At 46.9% G+C, this 23,594-nt stretch overlaps 1 long non-coding RNA gene across 1 annotated transcript in view; it reads left to right on the top strand.

Moving 5' to 3' along the window:
• Positions 1-5,983: 5,983 nt before the first annotated feature.
• Positions 5,984-23,594, top strand: part of LOC119966833 — a 38,461-nt gene continuing 20,850 nt past the window's right edge. The window contains exons 1-2 of the long non-coding RNA XR_005460849.1: positions 5,984-6,044; positions 21,766-21,926. This is a non-coding gene — a long non-coding RNA (uncharacterized LOC119966833). The remainder of the gene's footprint in view (positions 6,045-21,765; positions 21,927-23,594) is intronic.

The raw sequence follows: 23,594 nt of genomic DNA, 5'->3' as shown, positions 1-23,594 counted from the left end.
CTGCTCACTCTGCTGAGTACTCACTGTGTCCTGCATATGTTCACAGAGCCTTTGGTCATTTGGGAGTCCAGCCAGGCCACCCCTCTGGAAACCCTCAGACACCAGCTGACCCATCAATTCTTTGGGCGCGGCCAAGCTCAATCAGTGGCAAATTAGGTGCTGGCACTCCAAAGTGAAGTCATCAGAAGCATAGCCCCACTGCAGGGAAAGCAGGGGAATAGAAGAGCTTACCGCAAACAAATGACACATGCACCCTCCCTGGAACAGTGCATCTGTCAGGGCAGAGGCCTCACCAATGATACTATCAGCTAGCCCACTCTGCAGGACCACCAGCTGTCTCCAAGACCTGTCTGTCCACTGTGCCCCTGCCCCCATCCATCCTGCCCCCGAACAGGTTGTCACAGGGCCTGCGTGGGAGGACACTGCACAAGAAGTGCCTGCCCCAGAAGAGGAGGGGCCAGCCAGTGAGGCTCCAGTGCTGGACGTCCAAAAGGCCAAAGGATGAGGTGGGAAGGAGGCACTGCTTCTGGACATGTGTATACTGTCAGCACCTAACCTTTGAGGGGATGCCGGAGCGCATGTGCCACCGAACATTTTGGCTAACCAAGGAGACCACGCGCCACCTGTACCACATGATGACGCACCTGGCACCACGGGTGTGTAGAAGCAGATACCCGCTCCCGGTTGCCATAACAGTGATGGTCGTTCTGACCTTTTATGCCTCTGTATCTTTACAGGGGCTGAGTGGAAAACTGTCTGGGATCTTTCAGACATCCGTACACAGATGCATGTGTAATGTGATGGATGCCCTTTCGCCCAAGCATGGACGATATAAATATCAATCTGGACCAAGCCCACCAGGATAGCTGGGCAGCAGCATTTGCCTCCATCGCTGGCATGTCCCAGGTCCAGGGGGTGATCTATGGAATGCATTCCCCCTATGAGCACCAGCTCATCTGGGGGACTGTCTTCATCATTCAGAATGAAGGTGCAGTTGGTGTATGACCGTTATCTACACATCATGCATGTCTGTGCCCGATATCCATGCAGCATGCACGACACATATGTCCTGGTACACTCGTCGGTTCCCAGCATCGAGGTGCTCCCTCGGGTGAAGGGTTTCCAGTTGAGGTCTTGGCGAATGCTGCCTGTCCGGAGGCCATAGACTGACGCGGTGAACACTATAATGACGCCCATGCAGCAACCAGGAGCATCATCAAGCAGTGCATTGGCGAACTTTCGATACGCTTCCAATGGCTGAACCGCTCTGTTGGAGCTCTACAATATTGCCCCTGGAGGGTCACGAACATCGTGCTGGTCTTCTGCGTCTTGCACAACATCGCGCAGCAGAGGGCGGACATGCTGGAGGAGGAAGAAGAACGCTAGGCCTCATCTGAATGGGAGCATGGCGAGAAAGAATTGGGCATGGAGCCCAGGCTGGCACGGCAGGTTACCCAACGTGTGCATCAGGGTCATCGCACATGGGACAACCTCATCACACGAGGCATGGTGAGATCTTGGGAAGGAATGGTTTGGGAGAGAGGGTGACTCACTTGCTTTGATAACATTATTTTGCATTTGGGGCTCACATGGGTGTTGCGTGCCGACCTCCACCTCGGAACTAGCCCTCTCCTGCACCTTCCTGGGTAATGCCATCGTCCTCTGCTCGGCGGGGATGAGAGCCCAGAGGTCCGGGATTCCCTCACCGGTTTTCTCCCACTCCCTTCTGTTGTCGGCCGTCTTTTCCTCGGGTCACATAAAGAGAATGGTGAGATGCATGGAGGCGAATTACACGGAGGGCCTGTAGCTGGTGGTATGTGTGTGCAAGGTAGCTGGCCAAAGGGGACAATACTGGGTTGGGGTTTGATGCAGGGTGGGATATAAGGGAGGTGCAGGAGGTGGATTTTTGTTGGCCTCTATGGGAGTCGTGGTGTGATGCGAGGAGTGAAGGACAGGAGTGATGCCAGGGAAACAGAGATGGCACTCACCCGAGCAGTCCTAAGGACATTTATCCTCTTCAGTTCCCCTGGTGAGGCTCACCACACTGAGCACCTCAGCCACTCCATCCAGGCCCGGTTGATGACCTCCGGGGGTTGTTTCCTGCTCACCCTGGGGAAGAGGGTGTCCAGCCTTTATTACAGCACGTCCAACATTCCAACAGGGGGTGGAGTGTTTATAAGCAGCTCTAGCTTGTCAAACTCTCCAGCACCAATTCTGGCTCCAGCGAATCCAGTTGGTAGGAATGGGAGTTGCTCTAGATTCACGTGGGCACAGTGCTGGCTCAAGAGCATGTCCTTAATTGCTCAGGAAATACTGCCCCGAAGAGGAATGCGAACCTCGCGCACTTGAGTCCGGGTGTCAACACTTTGTCTCCCAAGCAAAGAATTTCGCCCAATATATAAATGCACAAGAAAAGTAATGAAAATGCCAGAAAACTGAAATATAAACAGGAAATTCTGGAAGTTCAGGTAGCACCAACCGAATGATTTTATCCTCAATTTAATTAGGATTTAATTTTTCTCTGTGGGAAGAATGCCTTAGCCTGGTGACCTTCCATAAATGTAAGGTTTTTGTTTTTTCCTATTTCCACTCTTTCATCTCATATGTATGTTTGCTTGCTGGTTGGACAGCTGGTTCATGATAAAGAACACAACCAGCAGTGTGGGTTTATTTCCTGTGTTGGCTAAACTTAATAATAATAATCTTTATTATTGTCACATATAGGCTCACATTAACACTGCAATTAAGTTACTGTGGAAAGCCCCTAGTTGCAACATCCTGGTGCCTGCTCGGGTCACAGAGGGAGAATTCAGAATGTCCAAATCATCTAACAAGCACATCTTTCGGGACTTGTGGGAGGAAACTGGAGCACCCGAGAGGCAGCACAATTTTGTGAAGTGGAGCTCATGTCTCACTAACTTGATAGAGGTTTTCGAGGAGGTCACAAAAATGATTGATGCAGGTAAGGCAGTGGATGTTGTCTATATGGACTTCAGTAAGGCCTTTGACAAGGTCCCCCGTGGCAGATTGGTACAAAACATGAAGTCACACGGATCAGAGGTGAGTTGGCAAGGTGGATACAGAACTGGCTTGGTCATAGAAGGCAGAGAGAAGCAATGGAAGGGTGCTTTTCTGATTGGAGGGCTGTGACTAGTGGTGTTCCGCAGGGATCAGTGCTGGGACCTTTGCTGTTCATAGTATATATAAATTATTTGGAGGAAAATATAACTGGTCTGATTAGTAAGTTTGCGGATGACACAAAGGTTGGTGGAATTGCGGATAGCGATGAGGACTGTCAGAGGATACAGCAGGATTTAAATCGTTTGGAGACTTGGGCGGAGAGATGGCAGATGGAGTTTAATCCAGACAAATGTGAGGTAATGCATTTTGGAAGGTCTAATGCAGTTAGGGAATATACAGTGAATGGTAGAACCCTCAAGAGTATTGACAGTCAGAGAGATCTAGATGTACAGGTCTATAAGTCACTGAAAGGGACAACACAGGTGAGAAGGTAGTTAAGAAGGCATACGGCTTGCTTGCCTTCATTGAGTATAAAAATTGGCAAGTCATGTTGCAGCTGTATAGAACCTTAGTTCGGCCACACTTGGAGTATAGTGTTTAATTCTGGTCGCCACACAACCAGAAGGATGTGGAGGCTTTAGAGAGGGTGCAGAAGAGATTTACCAGGATGTTGCCCGGTATGGAGGGCATTAGCTATGAGGAGAGGTTGAATAAACTCGGTTTGTTCTCAATGGAACAACGGAGGTTGAGGGGCGACCTGATAGAGGTCTACAAAATTATGAGGGGCATAGACAGGGTGGATAATCAGAGAGCTATATCCCAGGGTAGAGGGGTCAATTACTAGAGGTCATAGGTTTAAGGTGCGAGGGGAAAGAGAGATGTACGAGGCAAGGTTTTACACAAAGGATAGTGAGTGCCTGGAACTCGCTGCTGGAGGAGGTGGTGGAAGCAGGGATGTTAGTGACATTTAAGGGTATCTTGACAAATACATGAATAGGATGGGAACAGAGGGATATGGACCCCGGAAGTGTAGAAGATTTTAGTTTAGACAGGCAGCATGGTGGGCGCAAGCTTGGAGGGCCGAAGGGCTTGTTCCTGTGCTGTACGTTTCTTTGTTCTTTGTTCACCCAGAGGAAACCCACGCAGCCACATGCAGACTCTGCACAGACAGTGACCCAAACCAGGAGTCAGATCTGGGACCTTGGAGCTGTGAAACAACAGTGTGAACCACTGTTCTACCGTGCTGCCCAAATATTCATAAAGTCTTGCTTCTCACCTGAGGTGTGATGATCCTCAGGTTAAATCACCACCAGTCAGCTCTCTCTCTCCTAAAGGGGAAAACAACCTGTGGTCATCTGGGACAATGGTGATTTTACCTTTTATGCATGCTTGCTCTTACTCTTCCTATATAAACTGCGCTGGGATGAACAAAATCTATCAATTATTCTTTTGTCTAATATTACAAACCTTTCAGTGGCTTTCTGACACAGCAGCTTATCCTCTGTCGAATCATTGTGTCAATGGAAATATGCACAGGGAAAATGTAAATTTGGCTGTCCAGTAGCTGTCATCTGTTTTACACTATCACACAAAATCAAAATCACCCCCATCGGATTTTAAGGCCTGGAGTTTCCTTTTAAATATGCTGAACTTCTGCTGTAAAGTCCTTACTGCACCATTAAAATGTGACTGTCAGCATTTTATGAAATGGAAACTATCAGAATATATACTTTAAAAATTATATAACTCCGACATTGTAACTTGGCCGGGAATATCACCAATCTCTGTGATAATGTTCAGCCTCCCAGCAGCTTAGGTCATTCCAATGAGATACATTTCCAGCTTAAATCAAATCAAATAAATGTACTCTCTATTTCCCCAATTCTAGCTCATTTTCTCTTTCAATCCTCAATTAGAATTTTAGTATCCTAACTTCCCATTGCACATTTTCCGAACCTACCCACTCTTTATTTATTTAAATCATTTCAAACATTTTGCTTCTCCTTTGTACTTTGAATCAATTCCACCATTTAGATAAAGGATTTGATATGACCTGATAAATGTTATTTTCGCCTGCACCCTCTCAACCCCAGCATATTTACATATTTGCAAGGGTTTCTCATCATTTTTATTAAATATTTATCCAGCTGATGTTTCAAAAGTCAAATTTCAAAATTCAAATCATTTGCCGCAAGAGATTAAGGGCAGAGTTCTCCGGCCTCCCGGCCATGTGTTTCTCAGCAGCAGGAGGGGGCGCGCTGTTCGCTGGCAACAAGACTCTCTGTGCCCGCTGCTGTCAATGGAATTTACCATTGAAGCCATCCCACGCAGCAGGCGGGGGTGAGCTGCCACGGGACCAGAGAATTTCCGACTAACATTTGTTATAGCATTCAATTTGTTTCTGGTACTCTGGGTTAGCTATATGGTGGCACAGTTGTTGGCAGTCTTGTCTCACAGTGCCCGGGCTTGATTTCGACCTTGGGTGTCTGTGTGGAGATTGCATGTTCTCCCCATTTCTGCATGGGTTTCTTCCGGGTGCTCGGGTTTTCTCCCTCAGCCCAAAGATGTGCAGGTTAGGTGGATTGGGCGTGCCCAAGGCCCAGAGTTACAGGGATAGAGTGTGGGAGTGGACCTAGGTAGGGTGCTCTTTTGGAGGGTTGGCGCAGACTCAATGGGCTGAATGGCCTCCTTCTGCACTGTAGGGATTCTGTAACCCAGATGACTCAAGAAACAAGACCATTCCTGTCAGTTTATAGACAATGAAATACTTGAAATGTAGTTCCTGTTGTATTGTAGTACATAGCAATCTTCCATAAACAATAGTGACCAGATATAATAGAATGTTTATAAGGTTGCTATGCTTTGAACAGTCCATTCAGCTTAAGGTATGATGGAGGAACAAAGGGGTGTCACGTGACCTACTTTGAATTCTGCCTGACAACAGGTCTTGTTGCCATGGGGACAGTGGGCCCAGGTTGACTTACTGGGGAGAAGGTGCAAGATGTTCATATCGATAGACAATGGTAAAAACAGTAGTGCTGAACATGGCTAGACTTTTAATCTTTAAGTCCCACGGAGTGGTGTGAGGAATGTCAGGTTCTATGAATGGTTATACTTTGAGCCGTATGTTTAATTTCAAGGTAGAATTAAATTGGGTGTTTAGAGGATAGCCAATTTGTATTTCTATCTGGACACAGGAACCTCAACCCTTGCTGCAGATGTCCTGGCAGCACCTCAAAGAAACAATAGACCACGAAACGTCAAAAACTTCTGAACACAAGGGGTTGCACAGGTGAACACTGTTTGTGAATTAACTGTGATGATATTCACACTTGCACTAAACAATGTCTCGTGCTGTCTTTCTGTCTCATATCACCTTTCCAAGGCCTCCCCACCCCAACCACTCCACCCCTCCCCACACTTACAGTTTGGCTGCATGCAGCCGCAACACAAGTGATTCTGGAAAGAGAAGTGCTTGTGGCAGGGCTTTTCACAGCCTTGTGCAAGGATTCCGTCACACATGCTGATACTCCATCCATCACACTCATCTGACTGTCCCAACCTCTTCTAATGCTGCCAGCCAGTGTCCAGTGTTTCCACTCTCTCACCCACGTCCATGCAGCACCTGTGTCCGTCCAACCTGTGGCTGAGATTACTATCGGTTTCGGTGACATAGACAGCAGCAGATCCTGAAACAATGCCACAGGACATTACTCCTGCAGCCTCTACTCCTGCATCCTTCCTCACTCCATCCTCCCCCTACACTCCTGCATCCTCCATCACTCTGTCCTTCAGTGTTCCTTACTCCTTCCCTTACTCAGCTGGTGCAGGTATCGGCGAATTCGGCCCATGGAATTTCCATTCCATTTCATTATGTTTCTTTCAGTGCAATTCATGAAATTTTGGAAAACCCAACAAACACGATTATAGAATTTTAAGCGTGAATTATGTTCCTTGGAAGTTGAGTTTGCATGCAATACCGTGCAAATTTTTAAAATAATGTGGTAGAAGTAGGCACGACACACAAAACCAGTAACAATCTCATGGTGGATTAACCAACACTTCGTGAGTTTGCAGATCTTTGCGGATGTTCTGAAAATGAAGCATTTTTGGTGGGCATGGGTGTATTAACCGCTAGGGGAGCAAGGACAACCAGAGGCAACTTACCAACAAACCGATTACTGTAGTCTAATTTAACGAGCAAATGGTTTTCTACTTTTGTAAAATTCATTTTCAATTAATTAAAAACAGGTTACTCACAGATGGTGAATTGACACTGATTAAAATGATTTTTTTTTGGTGATTACTTTTTTAACCGACATGAACCAGAATTCACCAGATTATCACACTCGCAAACAATCCAGAAACATTTTTTAAAACCAAATTTCTAAAAAGAAATTGGCCTGGATTTTGTTGTTAGTAACGAAGTAACAGTTCAGTGGTTGCCGTCTCTGCACCGCCGCGGAGCAACATGTTGGCGACCGAACAGTGGGCCCGCGTGGAAGGAGGTAGGCCCCTCCAGATTGCGGCCGCCCGCCAACCTGAAGCCCCCGGTCGCGGGCCTGGACCCCATGGAGCCCCCCCCCCCCGGAGTGAGATCCCCCGCCACCCCACCAGAACGTCCACATCAGCCGTAGGTCTGGGCTCCTAGGTTTGAACCACGCCGGCGGGACTCAACAGGAGTTTGGTCCATCGCCCGCAGAGAATTGCCATGGGGGCCTATTTCAGCGGCCCCCGACCGCTGCCGCGGCGACTGCGCGGGTGCAATTGGTGCCGATTCTCTGGTGGCCGAAGAATCCCGGCCCTAATGTTCTGTGTCACAGACTTTCCCTATGCTGCATCGATTTTAATCAATCACAAAGTCACGGGATCTCTAGGCATCCAGCAGCAGGGATTTTGCAAGCTGCCAATCACATTGAAGTATTTTCATAGAAAGCAAATCATGAAGTAAAATGCACTCATTATCTTTCATTTTAAATTAAATGTGTCTGAGAGAAAATGGTTAGGACATACACTTGAGGTTAAATGAGTCACTAAAATATCCTAAATTAGCTTTAAAAAATATTATTTTTAAAAGGTGTGAATTTTGTCCTCATGTTGGAAAAACATGACATTCCCACATATAAAAGTAGTTTTCCATTGGAAGCGAGGCTTTCCAACAATAATTCTGAACTTAGAACATACACACAATAATGTGTTTTAAAATAGGGTCTATTCAAGGAAAAATTGAACGTTTTATCAGTTTGGTGATTTCAACTTATTCTATTGTATTTGGCAGGGACCTCTGGAGAAGCGTAGACGCACTGATAGTAATTTAGGATTTCCACGTTTTTCTGTACGTGGGCAGAAGTTGCATGCCGTTTGAGAAGAGTAGTGACAGCAAATGCTGACAAGTTTGTGTCAATATCACTGGAAAATCTATGCCACTATGTACCATCATGGTATTGGTTCATGGCTGATTTTGTGCTCGGTGATTTGCACGTGAGTCAGCCAAATCCTGAGCAAAGAGAATCTATCAAAACTAGTGCAACTTTTAGGGCCTCATTTGCACCCAGTTGTCAGTTGTGCCCAGAATGCAAGGTTCATCCTACGTTTTACTGTGCTAACTAGTCATTGCTCAGTTTTTTATCCTGCTTCATCCTGTGTTTAAACAAGTGCTTGCATAGTCGAAACCTCTGACATTCTCATACTGTGTTGTTCATTATTGCCTGGTGGTTCTAACTAAACTATGTTTCTGCTTAAAATATTGAAGCTCCCTGATGTAAATCTCAGGAAATAGATGAATTAGCAGATATTTCTCAAAGGTGACATTTTTCATTTCTGAACAGTTATTGGCATAAAACTTCAAAGCCTCTGTGAGAAGTGAATATAAACATTCAGCATCACAAGACCAAAGACAAATTTGGAATGTATCCACTTTCAGTTACGCTTTACTGATCACCCCTTCCCCCTCCACCCCCACCACTTTTATAGGCCTGTTTGTAATTTTAAATGCAAAATAACATTGATAAACGTGATGTGAAATGTCTTTTTAAGAGCAGGGAAAGTACTGAGCATTTGTTTTATTTTTAAAAAAGGAGTAGGATTGCTTTACCTTTCAAGTTGGGGATTTAATTGTAGTGTGAATCAACATTCCATTACGTTAAAGTATTTGACCTCCTCTCAGCAGGCATAGGGAATAGGTGGTATGCCATAAATCCAATCTAAGAATTTGTTTGCACAAAATCCTGCTTTGGACGAGAGTGGATTCTGCATATTTTCTTGTTCTGCTGGCCTGCGTCCACCTCGCTGAGAATCAGAGGCGGCTTCCTGATAGTTTTCCCAGAGCGCTGCTTGAAAAAGCAGTGACACCAAGTTAGAGGAGATAGAAATACATTCCTGGGCTGTTTCCAAAAGCTGCGTGCTGACTTCATTGCTCCCTCTGATTTCTTGAAGCATGTTTGGGACTTTGGCAACATAGGAACAGGAGGAGGTCATCCAGCTCCTTGATCCTGTTCTGCCATCAATTCAATCATGTTTGAACTGTTCCTCACCTCCGATTGTGTAGTGAACCATCATATCATTCAATGAAACCTTTTCCAAAATCTTATTGGTTGGCATGGTTCTCAGCTTCTCAGTAGCCTTCACTGCAGGTTAATATGTTTTAAAGATACTCATTTTACTCTGGCTAATGAAGTGTGTGGACCTGGGATCTTCTAGTTTTTTTCCCCCTGGATCTAATTGACGTAGCTTTTGAGGACCACCATGCTTTGAAAAATAGAAGAATCTTCTCAGGTTCTGAAACAAATGTGTTTTTTATGTTGTAAATTTAAGTACATTGAAAACTGGAAGTTTCCAGTATGCACATGGTATTATTGTGTGTCAAGAAGTCTAGGGGTGGTATTGTGACCACAGAAGTGTCCACACAAGATACGTAGAGAAGCTGGTAATTTATTTATATTCACAATTATTTACACGATGTACACAGGTATTCTCTGCTCGGTTCCCACTCAGACCGAGCTTTTATACATACTGTCTAATGCTCCACTGATGGGGTCCCCTTTCTCAGTGGGTAAGCTCGTGCTGGACGAGTATCACAGCGAGACTAATTGGTCCGACCTCGTAGGTCTCGTGCGGGTTATACCAGGTGGATTCTCTAATGCCAGTATCGGGATTTCCAATTGGACGGAAAATGGAGTGTTGAGGGAAAACAATATTTGATACTGGGGGTCAAACCTGTAGTGAGGCTCCGATCCCCCACCGGCGGCTCAAGCTACTACCCCCCCCCCCCCCCCCCCCCCCCACCCCCACCTTCCACCTTCCACCTTCCACACTCTGCACTGACCCTCAAAGTGGGAAATCCATCGGATGGGCTTTGGGGGAAATTTGTCCAAGCAGTGCCCTGATGCGATGGACTCCACGGTGAATCAAGGTGGTCAGTGCATAACTGAAGTGCCCACCAAATTCCATCAGAAGGCTCCCCTCCCCCACAATGTAAATCCTGCCACCCCCTTCTGACAAGTAGGGGTATCCTCCCCAAAGCAGAGGAATAATAGGTCACTCCTCTGCAGTTCCCACACATGAGGGGGACCCAACCTCCAGCCCACCCCTCCCACAGACTGCCCATTAGAGACCCCGATCAGAGATCCACATCAGAGGCCCCAAACAGAGACCCCTCCCCATCAGAACCTCCATCAAACACCCCCTCAAATACTCCCATCAGACAGTCCTGCCTGAAAACTGAAGAACAATATAGGCAGTAGAGTAAAAAATCATTGTGTTTTCACTTACCCTTTCCTAATATCTGCTGCCTCAGACAAAGGTGTTTAAAACAACGGTTGTTACAAGTGTCAGAGGCTTCTTCGAAAGCCAAGTGGACTTCAAAGATCCCTTGACAGCCTTTGAAATGCAAATTATCTATTCAATTTCACACAGCAAACCATTTCAATAGCCAGTGATTGACAGTTATGAGCTTTCACTTCCCCTTTTTCGCAGGAGAAAGAACTTAGCTGTTTTTGGTGTGGTGAGGAAATGTCAAACATCACAAGAGTGTTTATAACCATTGTGGCTAGCATCAAAGCAGTGTACTTGAGATGCAATGAAGCATGAAGGGAAAGATAGATCAACAATCCACCAAGCACCTGTCTCTGGAGTAATAAAACTGGCATTTACTGGCTAAATGAATTGAATGGAAGATTTTGAGTGGGCTGCCGACGTAATCTGGTGAGGGCTTCTCCATGCATAAATTAGCATTATAAAGAAGAGAGACTCACACCTGAGCACCAGTCCTACTGCCAGTGGAGACCAGAAGCAATTCTGTTGGTAGGAGCACTTAATCCCATCAATGGAGAATCCAGGCCCTAATATCCTCTTGCCTTGAAACTTATGCAGTGGAATTCTCCATTCCTGAGGCTAAGAGTTATTGCCGGGGCAGGATTCATGGACTTCCACGACAGCAAAACTGGAGCCACACGTGAACCGATTCAGCAACCATTAACGGATCAGCACCAGCGCCACATCGAACACAATCGATCCCAATGAGAAACGGTGCGAGATTCGCCGGATTCGTGACTGACACTCAGGAGGCTGACAAGCTGCAGCCGCATTTACAAACTTCACGTCCCACACACACTAACTCAGCCAACAAGATGGCAGCAAGGAGAGCAGCCCCAAGATTCACCGACGCCGAGCTTGAGATCCTCCTGGCCGATGTGCGTTTTCTGTTCCCCCCCCCCCCCCCCCCACCCCCAGGAAGGCCACTAATAACCACAGGGAGTGCAAGAAGACTGCAGCGGCCGCCAGACCGGTGGCCCCTCACGGCGGCAGTGCCATGGTCCCTGGACATGATCGGTGAGCCCGAGGAAAGGGCAGTCGCCAGGGTGTCAACCCCCCATTGACACCATCCTCACCCCGACACAACCCTCATACCACCCCCACACCCCCATATCCCCACTATCCTCCGGCAGGGGTCTAATCACGCATCCTGTCTTGTGTCTTGTAGGCATGCTAGTGATGGGGCGGGCTGTTCTGTTGCCCCTCCGCCCCCAGCAACATCCATGATGCACTATCAATTACGACGAGACAAGAATAGAATGTAATCGAGGCTTTATTACACAGAGATGTGTAGCCTCCTACAGCAGCTGACGAAATGGCTGCTGTTTGGAGAACACACACATTTATACTCCGCCTACTGGGCGGAGCCAGCAGGCAGGGGTCTACCCCCGTGCCTGTAGTAGAGGGCCTTACCATAATACCCATATATACAATATAATACAACAGTGGTGACTACCACATTCAACCCCCTGTTAAAAATGAGTCCAGCGGGGCTGGTGGGAAACTATATACATACAGATTGGTTTGAAAATTACAGAGACGGTTACAAATTTAGGCGATCGAGTTCCTTGATCTGTCATTGAGAGCGCCGCAGTGCTGGTGGCGACTCAAGCGTCGGCTTCGTCTTTGGTGACTCCGGGAGCGTGTCGAAATCCTCTTCATCCCCGGGTGGGAGGAAGGGGAGAACGGACTGTCCTGGAGTGGCGGCTGCGGTGGGGTGCACCGGGGGAAGGGAGGGCGGCGCCGGGGCAGAGAAGGGGGGTGTGGGGACCAGCTGGTGCCAGATCCCTGAGGGAGACTGTGTCTAGGCGGCCATCAGGGTACGCTACGGAGGCATACTGCGGGTGTGCGTGGAGTAGCTGTACCCTCTCAACCAACGGGTCCGCCTTGTGGAGCCGCATGTGCTTGTGGAGGAGAACGGGTCCTGGAGCTGCCAGCCACATTGGGAGCGAAACCCCGGAGGTGGACTTCCTTGGGGAAGGCAAAGTAACATTCATGGGGGGTTTCGTTAGTCACGGTGCACAGGAGTGACCGAATGGAGTGAAGGGCGTCGGGGAGGACCTCCTGCCAGCGGGAGACCAGGAGATTTCTGGACCGTAGGGCCAGCTGGCGGCCTTCCAGACCGTCCCATTTTCCCGCTCCACCTGCCCCTTTCCACTGGGGTTGTAGCTGGTCGTCCTGCTCGAGGCAATTACCCAGTTGAGCAGGAACTGGCGCAGCACATGGCTCATAAGTGAGGATCTCCTGTCGCTGTGGACATAGGCGGGGAAACCGAACAGAGCGAAGATGGTGTTGAGGGCTTTGAGGACGGTGACAGACGTCATATCGGGCATGGGACGGCGAAGGGGAACTGGGAATACTCGTCGACCACATTAAGAACGTACATGTTGCGGTCGGTGGAGGGAACGTACATGTTGCGGTCGGTGAAGTCCACGCTGAGGCGTTCAAAAGGGCAGGAGGCCTTCACCAGTCGCACATGGTCTGGCCGGTAGAAGTGCAGTTACACTCCGCGCAGACCTGGCAGTCTCTGCTGATAGCCCTGACCTCCTCGATGGAGTAGGGCAGATTGCGGGCCTTAATGAAGTGGTAAAAGCGGGTTACTCCTCGGTGACAGAGATCGTTGTGCAGGGTCCGGAGTCGGTCTACTTGTGCGCTGGCACATGTACTTTGGGACAGGGCATCGGGGGGCTCGTTGAGTTTACCGAGGCGATACAAAATCTCATAATTGTAGGTGGAGAGCTCGATCCTCCACCTCATGATTTTATCATTTTTGATCTTACCCCGCTGTGTGTCGTTAAACATGAAAGCAACCGACCATTGGTCAGTGAGGAGAATGAATCTCCTGCCGGCCAGGTAATGCCTCCAATGCCACACAGCTTCAACAGTCACTTGGGCCTCCTTTTCGACGGAGGAGTGCCGAATTTCGGAGGCATGGAGGCTGCAGGAAAAGAATGCCACGGGCCTGCCTGCCTGGTTGAGGGTGGCGGCCAGAGCGACGTCTGATGCATCGCTCGCGACTTGGAAGGGGAGCATCTCGTCGACCACGTGCATCGCGGCCTTGGCGATGTCGGCCTCGATACAGTTTAAGGCCTGGTGAGCCTGGGCTGTCACTGGGAAAGCGGTGGATTGAATCAGTGGGCGGGCCTTGTCCGCATAGTTTGGGACCCACTGGGCGTGAAACGAAAAGAACCCCAGGCATTGTTTGAGGGCCTTGGGGCAGTGGGGGAGGGGGAGTTCCATGAGGGGGCGCATGTGGTCGGGGTCGGGCCCTAGAACTCCATTCTGAACCACATAGCCGAGGATGACTAATCGGTTCATGCTGAACACACACTTCTCCTTGTTGTAAGTTAGGTTGAGGAGTGCGGCAGTGTGGAGAAATTTGGAAAGGTTAGCGTCGTGGTCCTGCTGGTCGTGGCCGCAGATGGTGACGTTGTCCAGGTACGGGAAAGTGGCCCGCAGCCCATACCGGTCAACCATTTGGTCCATCTCCCGTTGGAAGACCGAGACGCCGTTGGTGACGCAGAAGGGAACCCTAAGGAAATGATAAAGGCGGCCATCTGCTTCAAACGCAGTGTATGGGCGGTCCGCATTATGGATGGGGAGCTGGTGGTAGGCAGATTTCAGGTCCACTGTTGAGAAGACCCGGTATTGTGCAATCTGATTGACCATATCAGATATGCGTGGGAGGGGGTACGCGACGAGCTGCGTGTACCGATTGATGGTCTGACTGTAGTCAACGACCATCCTGTTTTTCTCCCTGGTTTTCACTACTACCACTTGGGCTCTCCAGGGGCTGTTGCTGGCTTCGATGATACCTTCCCGCAGCAGCCGCTGGACCTCAGACCTGATGAAGGTCCTGTCCTGGGCACTGTACCGTCTGCTCCTGGTGGCGACAGGCTTGCAATCCGGGGTAAGGTTTGCAAAAAGGGAAGGCGGGTCGACCTTAAGGGTCACGAGGCCGCAAACAGTAATGGGTGCTTGAGGATGCAGGCAATCCGGCTTGATGCAGATGTCCATCTCTGAAAAGTCTCTGTGTAATAAATTGATGCACTATCAATTACGATGAGACGAGAGTAGAATGTAATCGAAGCTTTATTACACAGAGATGTGTGGCCTCCTACAGCAGCTGATGAAATGGCTGCTGTTCGGAGAACACACACATTTATACTCCGCCTACTGGGCGGAGCCAGCAGGCAGGGATCTACCCCCGTATCTGTAGTACAGGAGCCTTACCATAATACCAATATATACAATATAATACAACAGTGGTGACTACCACAACCCACAGCCAGGGCTAGAGGCTGGGGTGCTGAGACACAGAGGGGACCCATATACCCGAGACTTACGATACCCCGAAGCTTGAGTCCGATGATGACACCGATTCCCGTCACAGCTGCCTCCAACACCCAGAGAAACTCACCTCTGTTGGATAATTTAGTGAAGAGACTCCTGGGACACTATCTGGTGCTCACAACGCAAATGCTCCATTACACCAGTTGATGGTAGGAACCCCCGAGGGCCCAGACGGTTGGCGGGCCGGCCCCAGGGACTAGCTGCCAACAGATGGGCTTCTGGAATTGGCAGTCCAATCGATCATGGGGATGCAGTCGCAGAGCCAGGGACTACAAGATTCACCAGAGAGTGGTACTGAAAAACATTCTGGGGGATATTAGTGCAGTCACCACAACTTGGAAGGGGATTAAGGAGAAGGACCATTGCACTCAACAGGAGGAATAACATGCACCAGAGAGTACTGCACAGCACTTTGGTAGAAATCAGTGCAGTCACAACAACTTGGAAGGGGATTGAGCCAGGCAGCAGGGCTTACATGAACTTGGGGAGGAGAAGCTTTAGAATAGTAAGTTTAAATAACTTACCTCAAGGATTGGGAGCAGCTCCTCACAGACCATGTGGGTCAGTTAGAGCAGCAGTTGATGCACTTAAGAACATGCAGATGGCGGAAAGTGTCATAGCAGGAGTTAAAGTGACGTGGTCACATCCAAGGTGCAGGCAGACAAATGGTGACCGCTAGTGGGCAGGCGGTCAGTGCAGGAATCCCGTCTAACAAGTATACCATTTTGGATACTGTTGGGGAGATGGCTATTGGTAAAAAAACAATATAATTGGCCAGAGCGGTGGCACTGCGGCTGGCTCTGAGGTTCAGCAGGGAGGGCTAAAGCGCAGAAGAGCAATAGTTATCGGGGACTCTGTAGTCAGGGACACAGATAGGCACTTCTGTGGTCATAAAAAAGACTCCAGGATGGTGTGTTACCTCCCTGGTGCCAGGGTCTGGGCTGTTACTGAACGGCTGCAGGGCATCCTGAAGTGGGAGGGTGATACGGCAGAGGTCATGGTACATGTTGGTACCAATGACATAGGTAGAAGGAGGGATGAGGTCTTGGATCAAGAATTCAGGGAGTTAGGCAATAGAATAACGAGCAGCACCTCTCGTGTTGTAATCTCTTGATTACTAATAAGAATAATAATAATTGTTATTAGTGTCACAAGTAGACACACAGAGTTGAGTGAGGGGCAGGATTGGCAGCTCAACATCCCGAGATATAGAATCTTCAGGGAAGACAGTGGAGGGGATAAAAGAGGAGGAGGCATTGCATTATTAGTTAAGGAGACAGTTACTTCAGTCAGCAGAGATGATATCTTGGAGTGAGCATCAAATGAAGCTTTGTGCATAGAGCTTAGGAATAAAAAAAGGACAGCTATGTGATAGATGTTTATTATAGACACCCAGATAGTCAGCAGGAAATTGAGGAGCAAATATGTGCGCAATTCATGGAGGGGTGTAAAAATAATAAGAGGGTAATTATATTAGGTGATTTCAACTTTCCCAAAATTAATTGGGATAGCCATCATTTTAGGGGCTTAGATGGAATAGAGTTCTTAAAATGTATACAGGAGAACATTTTAGCTCAATGTATGGAGGATCCAACTATGGATGATGGCGTGCTGGACCTAATCCTGGGGTATGAAGCCGAACAGGTGGTTGAGGTGATGGTGGGGGAGTATTTTAGTGATAGCGGCCACAACATGGTTCAATTTAAATTTGTTATGGACAAAGAAATAGACAAGTTGCAAAAAAAAAAGGTTTTGGATTGGGAGAGAGTAGATTTTAACAAAATAAGGCAGGATCTGGCCAGATGGAACGATAGGACATTAGTTGGATGCTGAACAAATATTTCACATGTCTTCAGCCAAGAGAATGAGGAGGTAGTGATGGAGATTGTGAGGTTCTTGAACAAATTATCATAGGGAACAACAAAGTACTGGGGGTATTGGTAGGCTTATAATTGGACAAATCTCCAGATCTGGATGAATTGTGTACCACGATGCTGTAGGAGGCGAGGGAGGAGATTGCAGAAACTCTGACCAAAATTTTGAATTCCTCTCTGGCCACAGGAGAGGTGCCAGAGGACTGGAGAACAGCTAATATGTCCCATTATTTCAGAAAGGTTGGAGCGACAAGCCAGGGAATTACATGTGGTATTATTATACATGCCAGTAAAGTAAGGGTTAATAAATGAACAGAGAGCCACTAGAGGGAGCTAGTCTCAGAAGTATATAAGGGATGATGCAGAGTCTTGTGGGACAGAAGGAGTAGGTGGGCGGAGCAGGAGCTGGCTAGAAGGACTGAAGATAGTGAGAGAGCAAGAGAGGAGGTTATTATGTTAGTGAGTTAGATGTAGATGAGTATAGTGAGTATAGTTTATGTGTGATGAATCAACTGTTTGTTTCTTAGGGATAAGTGTCAAATCCAGTTAGTAGTATTCCATAAAATAGTTTTGTTGGCTGACAAGACTCGTTCTCTGATCAACACTGCACATTGAAGCCACCCGGATAGAGCAAGGCAGAGAACAACACACTACAGACCAGTGAGTCTCGCGTCAGCGGTTGCGAAACTACTGGAGAAGATTCTGAAGGAAAGAATCTATCTGCTTGGAGAGGCAAGATTTGATCAGGAATAGTCAGCATGGCTTTGTCAGAGGGAGGTCATGCCGAACAAATTCAATTGAATTTTTTGAGCATGTAACCAAGTGTGTAAATGAGGGTGTGCAGTTCATGTGGTTTACATGGATTTCAGAAAAGCCTTTGACAAGGTCCCACATGCGAGATTTATTAAGAAGGCAAATGCATATGGGATACAGGGTGATTTGATAAGGTGGATTCATAATTGGCTTTGTGGTAGGAAACAGAGGATGATGATAGATGGCTGCTTTAGTGTCTGGAAGCCAGTGACCAGTGGCATACCACAGGGATCTGTGCTGGGCCATTTAATGTTTGTCATTTTTATAAATAACATGGGTAGAATCATTAAGTTTTCAGATGACATAAAGATTTGTCGGGTGGTTAACAGTGAGGTTGAGTGTCTTGGATTGCACGAAGATATCGACGGGCTGGTCAAATGGACGGATACGTGGCAGATACAATTTAACCCTGAAAAGTGTGAGGCGATACACTTTGGAAGGAGTAATTTGACAAGAAAGTACACTATGAAAGGTCTGACACTGCGAAGTTATGGCATGTTTGTCCAGAGGCATTTGAAGGCAGAAGGGCAGGTTAATAGGGTGGTGAAAATGCATGTGGGACACTATCTTTTATCAATCGGGGCATGGATTACAAAAGCAGGGAGGTCATGTTGGAGCTGTATAGAACCTTGGTGAGACCACAGCTGAAGTACTGTGTGCAATTATAGTCACCACATGATAGGAAAGATGTGATTGCACTGGAGGGGGTGCAGAGAAGATTCACCAGAATGTTGCCTGGGATGGAACATTGAAATTACAATGAGAGGTTGGATAGGCTTGGATTGTTTTGTCTGGAACAGAGAAGACTGAGGGGTGACCTGATTGAGGTGAACAAGATTATGAGGGGCATGGACAGGGTGGATAGGGAGCAGCTGTTCCTCTTAGTTGAAGGGTCAGATGTGAGGGACTGGGCTGGCTGCAGGTCGTGGGGGGTGGAATTGGCAGAATCTGTGGGTGGGCCTGGCTAAGGGACCACAGTTCAGCCAGCGCTCACCACTCCGGTGCAACCCCTATCCTATCCACCACCCATGTCCCCGTACCCCGCCCCACCCCTCCACCGTCCCCACCTCCGCCACCCCAGAGATTCGATGGGACCATGTGATAGAATGGCCAGCTCGCATGCAGGGATCACCCAGGTGCACGGAGGAAAGTGCCACCCTGGGCAGGAGTCAGACACAGTCGAATGATGCAGAGCACCAGGGTTCATCGCAGAGTGGGTTGTCATCATCCTCCATCCCTTGAACCAGAGCCACTGTTACTACCAACACAGGATTTGCACCCCATAGTGGGGTGGCGGGGGGGAAGGGGGAGGGGCGGTAGCATGTGGTGTCCATGCCCCTGACAATCCCCCCAGTCGGTGAATCTGGAGGCAGTCAGAGCATCCCATGTTCGTTGGCCCTGGTGCACATGCTTGCAACCTCCCTTGCTTAACCCCAGGCCCCATTTCCTGCCCATCCTTAGGCAATTCAGCCTTTGAGCCTGCTCCGCAATTCAATCAGGTCATGACTGATCTCTTCCTGGTCTCAAATCGACCTCCTCACCTGTTGCGTATATCCCTTAAACCCATCTTTTAATCAAAACTATATTGATCTCTTTCTAGAAAACATTTAATAACTCGGATTCCACTGTACTATGGGGCAGTGAGTTCCACAAATTCACCACCCACTGTGAGAAGTAGTTTCTCCTCATTTCAGTTCTAAATCGACCGCCTCTCAACCTATGTCCATGCCCACTCATTCTAGATTTCCCCACAAGGGATTTGGTACATTTGGTCTATGTTTACTTTATCAATCCCATTTAGTATTTTAAACACCTCGATCAGATCTCCTCTCATTCTTCTAAATTCCAGCAAATCTAAGTCCAAACTGTTTAATCTTTCCTTATACGTCAACCCCTTCATCCCCGGAATCAATCGGGTGAACCTCCTCTGAACTGCCTCCATTGCCACTGCATCCTTCCTCAAATAAGGAGACCAATACTGGACACAAAGTCCAGATGTGGTCTCACCAACACACCATACAACTGTAATAATACTTCTATACTTTTATACTCCAGTCCTTTTGCAATAAATAGTAAGATTCCATTGTCTTTTTAATTACATGCTGTACCTGCATACAGACTTTCTGTGATTCATGAACAAAGGCACCCAGATCCCTCTGCAAAGAGGGGCTGGTTTAGCACAGGGCTAAATCGCTGGCTTTGAAAGCCGACCAAGGCATGCCAGCAGCACGGTTCAATTCCTGTACCAACCTTCCCGAACAGGTGCCGGAATGTGGCGACTAGGGGCTTTTCACAGTAACTTCATTTGAAGCCTACTTGTGACAATAAGCAATTTTCATTTCATTTCATTTTCAAGAGAATCTTGAATCTACTTTCCATTTAGATAATAATTTGCCCTACTATTATTTCAGTCAAAATGGATAACCGCACACCTATCTACATTAAACTCCATCTGCCAAATTTTGGCCCAATCTCCCAGCTATCTATATCCGTCTGTAAAATCTTGATCTCCTCTTCACAACATGCTTTCCCACCTGTTTTAGTATCATCCACAAATTTTGCTATATTAACCTCTGTCCCTACTTATATAAAGTGTAAACTATTGCGATCTGAGGACTGTTCCCTGTGTCCCCCTGCTAATTACAGTTCATCAGCCAAAGAAGGATCTATTTATCTGAATGCTCTGCTTTTTGTCAGTCAGCCAATCCTCAATCCAATATAGTACTTTAACCCAATCCCCTACGATCTCACTTTCTGGTTCAGTCTTTTATACGGCACCTTATCAAACGCGTTCTGGAAGTCTAGATATACCACATCCACAGATTTCCCATTATCCACCTTGCTGGTTACGTCCTCAAAGAACTCAAGCAAATTTGGCACGCATGATTTACTCCTCATAAAACCATGCTGACAATGGTGGATTGAGCTTTGTCTTTCCAAATGTTCCGTTATTTCCTCCTTAATGATTGATTCCAGCAACTTCCCCACCACAGAGGTCAAGCTAATCGGTCTATAGTTTCCTCCTTTATATGGAGCACTTAAATGTTCTGTGCAAAAACAAGATGACAATTTACGACCCCTTTCCTGACTGCAGGGGAGCATAAAAATCTGGCTCCTTGTATATCAAATATTCATCTGTTTTACGATGAAGAGTCTGAAGAACAAAATACATCAGATCAAGGGCTAAATATGGAAAATATGAGTTATCATAAAACACAGGCAGAGCTATCACATCCACAGACGATTGGGCCAGAGTAGGCACCAGGATGACATCCATTAAAGAGGAGTGTAGCGAATAGAAGAAATCAAAAATTGAAGGGTGTGCTGGGAGAGCAGCTCTGACTAGGTTAATCCAGGTTAATCAGGATGATGGCCAGTGGCCTTGGAGATGGGATGAACAAATGGAATGTAAGAAAGTGCGGTGCAGCAGAAAACCATTACAAACCAGCGAATGACCTTCCAGTGGTGCAAAAGGGAGATCTCAGTGGTGGGCCTGACAGACAGAAGTTGAAATTGAGGCCAAGTTTGATAAATTAGACAATTAAATAAAGGCCACAGAACAGTCATGTAACAGAACTAGAAGTAGAAGTTCTCATGATCGTGAAGTTTTGATGGCTGCCAATAAACTTGAGAATAAAATACTAGGAAAGGCAAATAAAACGGAGCTATATGGTTGGAGGGAGCTTGGAGTTTTTCTGAAATAGCATAGAAGGGACAACAGCTTTGTTGCATCAATGAACTTGTACAGAATATGTCCTTGCAGAGGGACTAATAGGCTAAAGTGTGGTTAGTAACAAAGAGATTTGAAGAGCCACTGGCTGATATAGATGTTAAAGTGGATTTTTCCACACATGGAAAAATAATCTTAATTTGTTTTTGCTCTTTTGGCCAGATATTCATGAGTGTAGATCAATCAACAGTTCTGCAGTGTGATACTTTTCACAGGGAGAAATGTTCTTATACTGCCTAAAGAGACAACAGTTGCAGAAGGTAGAAAATGGAAACTAAAAAAAACATGCCTATGGCCTGGAAGATGCCTCCAGATATTTCCTGGTGAGATCTGATTTGCTGAAAGCAATTTTTGTTCATCGAAAAGCAGACCCCGTATTGTTTCATTGCTATTTAAAGTTTAACTGTCAGGCATCTTCTTGATGCATAAGGACATAAGAAATAAGTGCAGGTGTAGATCATATGGCCCCTTGAAAGTGCTCTGCCATTCCACACAATCATGGGCGATTAACTTCAAGCCCACTTTCAAGGTCACTCTCCATATTGTCAGGTGGATGTACCTTTAAGAAATGGGTATTTATCAAATAGCTGCAGTGTGTGGGTGGAGCTGGGCTGTCTGTCTTTCATTTTCATTTTGAGCTGGGAGCTGCAGTGTGTTTTTGGTTTTATTTTCAGAGTTGGAGAGCTGCATTCAAAGCAAACAGCTGTGTGATGATCTCCCTCTATACAAGCTAAAGAATGTCTTCTTATTTATGATGTCAAAGTAATACCTGTTTCTGCAGAGAATTTAAACCTGCTGTCTTTGTTTAAAAATATTTTAACTTGTGGATGTTGTTTGGGAAGTTATTAAGGGTTATCTAGAGAGCACTGTATCTTTTGGGGGGTGGTCAGGGTTGGTAGTTGATAAACTGTTTATGGTGTGTTTATAAAATATTAACTGGATTTGTAGAATAAACATTATTTTGTTTAAACATACTTTAGATCTCTGTTGCATCAGACCTGTAAAGTGGGCCCTTGTGCTCCCCATAACCAAAATCTATTAAAGTTGTGGGTCAGGTGTACTCCATGATATACTTTAGTGTTCTCTAAACCCTGGCCCGTAATAATATCATATTGATTTGCAAAGAGACCAAAAATCTGTCTTTTGAATATGCACATCAACAGAGCATCCACACTCCTCTAAGGTAGAAAATTCAATATATTCACAACCCTCTCAGTGAAGATCTCAGTCCTTATCTCAGTCATACGTGATAGTCCCAATATCATGAGACTGTGCCCCCATGTTCTAGATTCACTTTCTCGGGGAAACAACTTCTTAGTGTCTACTCTGTTAAGTTAGAATCATAGAATATACAGTGCAGAAGGAGGCCATTCGGCCCATCAAGTCTGCACCGGTCCTTGGAAAGAGCACCCTACCCAAGCCTACACCTCCAACCTATCTCCGTTACCCAGTAACCCCACCTAATCTTTTGAACACTAAGGGCAATTTATCATGGCCAATCCACCTAACCTGCACATCTTTGGACTGTGGGAGGAAACCGGAGCACCCGGAGGAAACCCACGCAGACACGGGGAGAATGTGCAGACTCCGTACAACAGTGACCCAAGCTGGGAATCAAACCTGGGGCCCAGGATACTGTGCTACCATGCTGCCCATGTTCGTTCAACATCTTGCAGATTTCAATGAAATTATCTCATTCTTCAAAATTCCAGAGTATAGGGCCAAACATCTCAACACAGAATATCATCTCATTCCAGGAACCAATCTAGTGAGCATTTACTACACCGCCACCAAGGCACATATATCCTTTCTAAGGCATTAAGATCAAAACCACACACAATACTCCAGATGCGACCTCACCAAAGCAACAAAATTGCAACCAGATCTCCTAATTATTGTTCTCTGGTCCACTTGTAATAAAGGTGAACATGCCATTTATCTTCTTAACTGCTTGCTGTACCTTCATGCTAACTTTGTGTTTTTTTGTACAA

The sequence above is a fragment of the Scyliorhinus canicula genome, chromosome 6, assembly GCF_902713615.1.
Source record: "Scyliorhinus canicula chromosome 6, sScyCan1.1, whole genome shotgun sequence".
In the NCBI taxonomy this organism is placed as follows: Eukaryota; Metazoa; Chordata; class Chondrichthyes; order Carcharhiniformes; family Scyliorhinidae; genus Scyliorhinus; species Scyliorhinus canicula.
The sequence above is the reverse complement of the archived record's forward strand: the minus strand, read 5'-3'. Positions and strand labels throughout refer to the sequence as shown.